This window comes from Triturus cristatus, chromosome 4_2, assembly GCF_964204655.1.
Source record: "Triturus cristatus chromosome 4_2, aTriCri1.1, whole genome shotgun sequence".
NCBI classification, from domain to species: domain Eukaryota; kingdom Metazoa; phylum Chordata; class Amphibia; order Caudata; family Salamandridae; genus Triturus; species Triturus cristatus.
Genome location: NC_140586.1, coordinates 847,153,791 through 847,160,910, shown reverse-complemented (window position 1 = coordinate 847,160,910; position 7,120 = coordinate 847,153,791).

Genomic DNA, 7,120 nt, shown 5'->3' with positions numbered 1-7,120 from the left:
GGGTAAGAATAGGGAAATTTTCGGATATGCACAGGTTTGTGGTTTGTGACACTAGTCCTGTGAACTTGTTAGGTAGGGACTTATTGTGTAAAATGAATTGCACAATTTTTTGTACTCCGGATGGAATAGCTTTTGAGACACCAGATGAGGATGTTTTGTACAGGATGACTCTAGATAATAGAGAAAGTGAGATTGTTGGAACATATGCTGTGTTTAATCCAGATGATTTGCCTCAAGAGTTGAGAAACACAGTAAAAGCAGTGGTTTGGGATTTTACTGGAGAAGATGTGGGATTGATGAATAATGTAGATCCAGTAAAGATTACAGTGAAAGAGGGAATCACTTATCCTAATATCCCACAATACAGACTGACACCAGAGATAATTGAAGGAATAACACCTATAATTGACAAGATGATACAGCAGGGTGTTTTGAGAGAGTTACTGAGTAGTCCATGTAATTCACCGATAATGGGGTTGAAGAAACCTAATGGGAAGTTCAGGATTGTACAAGATTTGAGAAAAGTTAACAAAATTGTGGTATCATGCTGTCCCATTGTGCCAAATCCGTCAGTGATTTTGTATCAGATTCCTCATGATGCTGAATGGTACACAGTAATTGATTTGTGCCATGCTTTCTTTTCAATTCCATTGCATCATGACAGCCAGCCGATTTTTGCATTTCGGTTTGGACAGCGTATTTTGGCATGGTGCCGTATCCCACAGGGGTATACAGAGAGTCCTTCAATATTCAATCAGGTGTTGAAAAAGTATTTGGAGAGTCTGATCATGCCTGAAAGCTCAGTACTAGTACAGTATATCGATGACCTACTTGTGGCATCGAAGACACGCGAAGCTTGTGAAGTATGTACCATAGCTTTACTGAATCATCTTGCAGATGGAGGGTTACAGGTATCTCCAGCCAAATTGCAATTTTGCAAGAAAGAAGTACATTATCTTGGACACAATATTGAAAAAGGTCTGAGAAAAGTGACCAATGACAGGATCAAAATTATCAGAGGAATGAGAGCCCCAATGACCCAGAGAGAAGTAAGAATGTTTCTGGGAATGGTGGGTTATTGTCGTCAGTGGATAAGTAATTGTTCCCTGATAGCAAAGCCACTGATTAAATTGACCAAAAGTGAGGTAAAAGACCCATTGGAATTGAATGCGGAACAAATGGCAGCATTTGAAGAATTAAAAAGCAGATTATGTGAAGCTCCTGCTCTGGGAATGCCAGACTATGAGAAGGAGTTTGAACTGTACTGTAGTGAGAGAAATGGATGTGCACTTTCAGTGCTAATCCAGAAACATGGACGTCTGAGAAGGCCAATTGCGTACTTCTCATCAACACTTGATCCGGTAGCTGTGGGTTTACCAGGTTGCCTGAAAGCAGTAGCTGCTACATGCAGAAGCTTGGAACAGAGTGAGGGTATAATAATGGGATATCCTGTAAGGGTATTCGTACCTCATGATGTGGCAATTCTTTTGACAAGAAGCAGAACTCAATATATGTCACATAGTCGGCTGACTAAATATGAAAAAATCATTCTGGGAGCATCAAATGTGACTCTTGAGAGATGTGTGAATGTGAATCCAGCAACACTCTTGCCAGATGCTGAAAATGTGAGTGTGAGAGATGATGTTGATCATGATTGTTTGGATGTGCTTGATTACTGCACAAAACCGAGACCAGACATAAGAGATCTGCCACTACCTGAGAGTGATCATGTGTTGTTTGTGGATGGATCATGTCTGAGAACAGAAGAAGGTGTGCTGAGTGCAGCATATGCGGTGTGTAAAGTCTCAGAAGTTATGGAAGCTTCATCTTTGAAAGGAGTTAAATCTGCTCAAGTGGCTGAATTGGTGGCATTGACAAAAGCTTGCAAGATTGGGAAGAATATGAGGGTGACTGTAATGACTGATAGTCAGTACGGATTTGGAGTGGTTCATGACTTTGGCCAGATTTGGTTACAGAGAGGTTTCTTGACTTCGAGTGGAACTCCTATAAAGAATGCTGAAGTGATTGGGAAATTGCTTGAGGCGATACAGCTGCCTAAAGAACTAGCAGTTGTAAAATGTGCTGCTCATGGACAGGGAGATGATTTTGTTACTCTTGGTAATCAGTTCGCAAATGACATAGCACAGTATTGTGCAAAGAACAATCATTCGATTAACAAGGGAAGAGAGAAGGAAATGTCTTTTTGTTCTGTGATGTTTACTAATGTCCTGGAAACATGGGATGAGGTGAAGCAGTTGCAGGATGAAGCAGGAGATGAGGAAATGAGAGGTTGGATCAAAGCAGGTTGTGCACCAAGAGAAAAGGATCATGTTTGGATCTATAGGGATGGAAGACCAGTCATGCCAAATTCCATGTTGTCAACAATGGCAAGAATGTATCATGGCCAGGGACATTTGGGGAGGGATGCTATGATTAGGTCCTTCAAACAAACCTGGTACAATGCAAAGTTCAGGCTGATTGCAGAGAGCATCTGTCAAAGATGTTTGATTTGTCAGCAATTCAATACTGGAAAGAAAACAGTGGTGAGCCTAGGAACAATAGGCAGAGAAGGAGGTCCTTTTACCAGAATGCAAATTGATTTCATTGAAATGCCACAGGTCAATAGATTGAGGTATGTTCTAGTGGTAGTCTGTTTGTTCTCAAGGTGGGTGGAAGCCTATCCGACTAGGAGAAATGATGGAATAACAGTGGCCAAGTTGCTGTTAAGAGAGTTGATTCCTAGGTACGGGTTCCCAGTGACAATTGAGTCAGACAGAGGGGGACACTTCTACAATGAGCTCATGGGTTTAATCTGTGAAGCATTGAGCATACAGCAGAAGCTACATTGTGCATACAGGCCAGAGGCTTCTGGTGTTGTTGAACAGATGAACGGCACAATCAAAAACAGAATTTGTAAGATGTGTTTAGCCACTGGAATGAAATGGCCTGATGTCTTGCCTCTAGTGCTAATGACTATTAGATCTACTCCAGACAGAACTACAGGGTTGAGTCCACATGAAATATTGATGGGACGTGCAATGAGACATGCATTCGTGCATGTCAACAAGTTGATGACAATAACTGATGACATGATTTTGGATTACTGTAAAGGCCTGGCTGACACAGTTCATTCTGTGTTTCACCAGGTTGGAGAAGACGCCACTACACTTGAAAAGAAGCAAGCCCATGATCTGAGCCCAGGGGATTGGGTGAGAATAAAAGTGCACAGAAGAAGAAATTGCTTGGTTCCAAGGTGGGGAAGGCCAAGACAAGTCATTCTGACTACAACGACTGCTGTGAAGTGTGCTGGAGTGAAGAACTGGGTTCATGCAAGTCATACTCTGAGAGTTCCGAATCCGAAGGATGGGACTGGTAAAGAGTACTTTGAAGAGTCAGATTCCAGTGATGATGCAGACACTGAAACAGTGAGAAGAAAAAAGAATCCTGAAAGGGGGGAAAGAGAGTTAGAAAGAGAGTCAGGTGATTCTTTTTTCTTACCAAGAGAGGCTTCAAGAGGAACATTGAGAACCTCGGAGGAGAGTTCAGATTCTGGGACGGTGCCTGAGGTTTCAACGAGCAGTGAAAACGGAAAAGAGAAAGAAAGAAGAGAAAAGAGCAATTCCGCAGAGACTACACCTGAGTCAGATGAAGAGATTGAGGATCCACCTGAGATTACTCCTGAAGAAGTAGGGTCAGAAGAAGATAGAGAGGGACAGATTGCGGAAGAACCCCGAGGAGGTGTAGGGAACATTCCTGATAAGCTAGGTGAAGGGACAAGTAGACAGCAAGAAGATTGCGTGTCGGAGACCCGAGGAGGGACAGTAGTAGGGAAATCTCAATCGGTGGAGAAGAAGAAGAAGACTGTGGAAAAAGAGAAAATCGTTGATGAACCAGAGGCAAATGAGACAGAATCGGATGAGAGTGAGAATGAGAAACCAAAGGGTCGAGTTCTGAGAAAGAGAACTTGGATTGGAGAAAGAAACAATAGAGAGGTGAAACAGAAAAGGAGTGTAAAGGGAGATCTTTGGCCTAACAAGATAAAGAGGCTGAGGTATCGACTGACACGAGGGAATTCATCGAAAGCTGAACAGGTGAACGAAGTGTCAAGTCAAAATCAAGCAAAAGAGGAAGAACAAAAGAAATCAAAGGAACCAGAGGAGATCAAGAGAATCAGAAAGCCCAACCAGAAGTATAGGTCACCGGAATGGACGTATGTGGCACTGTCTGAAGGAGAAGAAGAGGCAGAAAGTCAAGGAAATCCAGAGGGGACCTTACGGAAAGTGGTTGAGGAGGAGAAAACTGTTGGAATCCTGAAAGTTATCTTGACTGACATTGGAGAAGAGTCAGATGCTCAGGATATTGAAGATCTGATACAATTTGATGTGGCTGAAGAAGAAGTGAAAGGTGATGAAAATCCAAATTGAGTGAACTGAAGGAGAGTCACTTGGAGAAGAGTGAAAAAGAAGAAATCTAAAAATTAACGGATTGAAATAATCTAGTGTTCTAGAGATTCAGTAGTGGAGTAGTAGAGGCTAAGTCAAAAGACACAGCCAAAGTAGTAAAATGGCTAACACAGAGAATAATCAAAGTAGATGTACCTTTCTGAAAAGATGGTGCAGAATGTGCTGCTGCTGTACAGGATTATTAATGCTACTACGGAGTGTACTTGCTTTATTAGTTACTTTTAGAGTTACAATAGACAGTTTTGGAATACATACTGAGAATATGACTAACGTAGAGAAGAGTTCACAGAAAGTAGTGCCAACTAGAATTAGTAACATATACATACATAAGGATAGGTCATTTAATGATTTTTCTAGCAATGTTTTTTCAAAATTGTTGTATGAATACGTAAAGACAATGGAAGTAAGGGATTGCTATGTCTGTATGCAATTGCCTGCATCCGTTTCAGAGGGAGTTACTTATCATCATCTTCCAGCTACGTATGGGATTTCATGTAGTGTGTTAAGTAGTGTTTTCTATTTGTTAGGGAAAATAGATTATGAGATGTCTAATAAAGATAACATTTTTGGGCAATTGCCTATGAATAAAAAACTTAATCCTGCTAAAGAAGCTAACATTTTTGGTGAGATTTTTATTGAAACAGAAGAATTAACATTAGATTACATTTTTAGAAACAATTTAACTTGTAGTTTGAAGGAAGAAGAAAAAGCTTTTCTAGACATGGTAGAGAAAAGGAGAGTGAGCATGCATGAAAAGGCAGGAGAATATAAAATGAGTGAGACAGTGTGGGACATTGAGATGGGAAAGGAGTTGAAGAATGGGGCCAGTCCAACTTTGGCTTTAGATGCGCCACAGAAGGGTAAACTATGCATTACTAAAAGGAAATCCTAATATGATAGTTATTTTGTTGGGACTAGTGAGTGTCATGATACATACTTTATTGCAACAGGATGGGGATTCAAGGGAGGAGAAGTTCCAGTTTTCCCGGGAGTGTATTATATTTGTGGGAATAAGGCTTATTACAGGTTGCCTGACCATTGGTATGGCACATGTTATGTTGGCCTGGTCTTTCCAAAGATTTTTCATATGGATAGAATAGAAGATGCAGAACAAATTAATTTACTAACACGCTTTAAGAGAGAAACTTGGTCAGAAATTGTAGGAGATATTTTTGGAGCTTTGATTCCAGCAGTGGGAATTTCATTAAATGCATATGGAATTCGGAAGCTGTCAACAGTGGTGGATCGCTTATCGACAAGCACCGCTGGAGGGTTTCTATTGGTGAATACGGAGATGGTTGCCTTACGCGCCATGTCTATGCAAAATCGACTTGCCCTTGATATTCTATTGGCCAAGGAGGGTGGGGTTTGTGGGATGCTGAAGGTTCAACATTGTTGCACCTACATTCCTGACGAAAGATCTAAAGGTCTATATCAAAAATATTACTGATTTGCATGAAGAATTAGTACCACTGGAAGCTGAAAGTATCTGGACTAAAATGGCTAATAAGATGATTGCTGTTAAGAATTTTATTGCTAAGATAGGTAGTACCATTTTTGGTAAAATATTATTTCCATTGACATGTGTGATTGTTGCTTTATTGATTCTTAGATTAGGATGTTTATGTTGTAAATACAGGAGAAGTAAAAAGAACATAATGAGAGAAAATACTGAGAAGAGACAAAAGAGGTCAAAAAGAGACCCACAAGAAATAGAATTAGAAGAATTTAGAGAAAGGGTGTATTTGGAAACTAGAAGAGATGATGAAAGAGAGACTGGTGTTTCATGTAAACAAAAAAAGACATTTGCATTTCTCCTAAGAAAAGGGGACTACATTTTTTGGGTTGAGTTTTGTGGTGATAATATATCACCAAAGGGGGGATTGCTGGAGCAGGGTTTTCTATTTAAACTCAAACTTCAGTTTATATTTCTATATGTCATAATTAAAATTACTAATGAATAATTATTGAATATTAATTTTGTCGAGTGTTCTGACTAATCAACCTTACTAATGAAAGAATTACACGTGGGAATGCAATTGTGTGGCTTTATTAATACGTGAACTAAGTTGGTGAGCAAATTAATTAAATATGTGTGGCTAAAGTGCTTTTTAGGTCTCGGGACCATCCGGTCGGCAGACCGGAAGTCGGGAGATTTAATGACTTGGGAGAAGAGGGGCTTGAACCCGCCCCTCTTCTGCCCTGTTCTCCATTGGCTGCCCTCGTAAATGCTGGCCAGCCATTGGAGAAGAGGTCCCGTCACTCCAATCATGCCCCGTCCTTTTCGGATCGGGGGCGTGTTTTTTGCGAAAAGTCTCAAGGAGGAGACAACAGCAAAACACGCCCCCGAATCCGAAAAGGACGCTGCCTTTCTCCGAGGCACTGCTCTGCCTCGGAGAAAGGCGGTGGTGTCTTCCGGTGCCCTCGGCTTGTTTTAAACCCAGACGTGTGTACAGTAGGGAGAGTGTATTCAGCCGAGAGTGGGGGGAGGGGCAGTCATGGTGACTTCGTGGGCTTGTTTTCTGCTCTAAAAGAGTCCTCTCTCCGATTAGGACCTAGTTTCTTTCTGTTTCTACAATCGCTCCCCTTTGTTTCCTGTCTCGTTTTCTTGTTTCTGAGCCAGTTCCTTCTATTTCTGCCCTTAGCTCCTTCTTTTG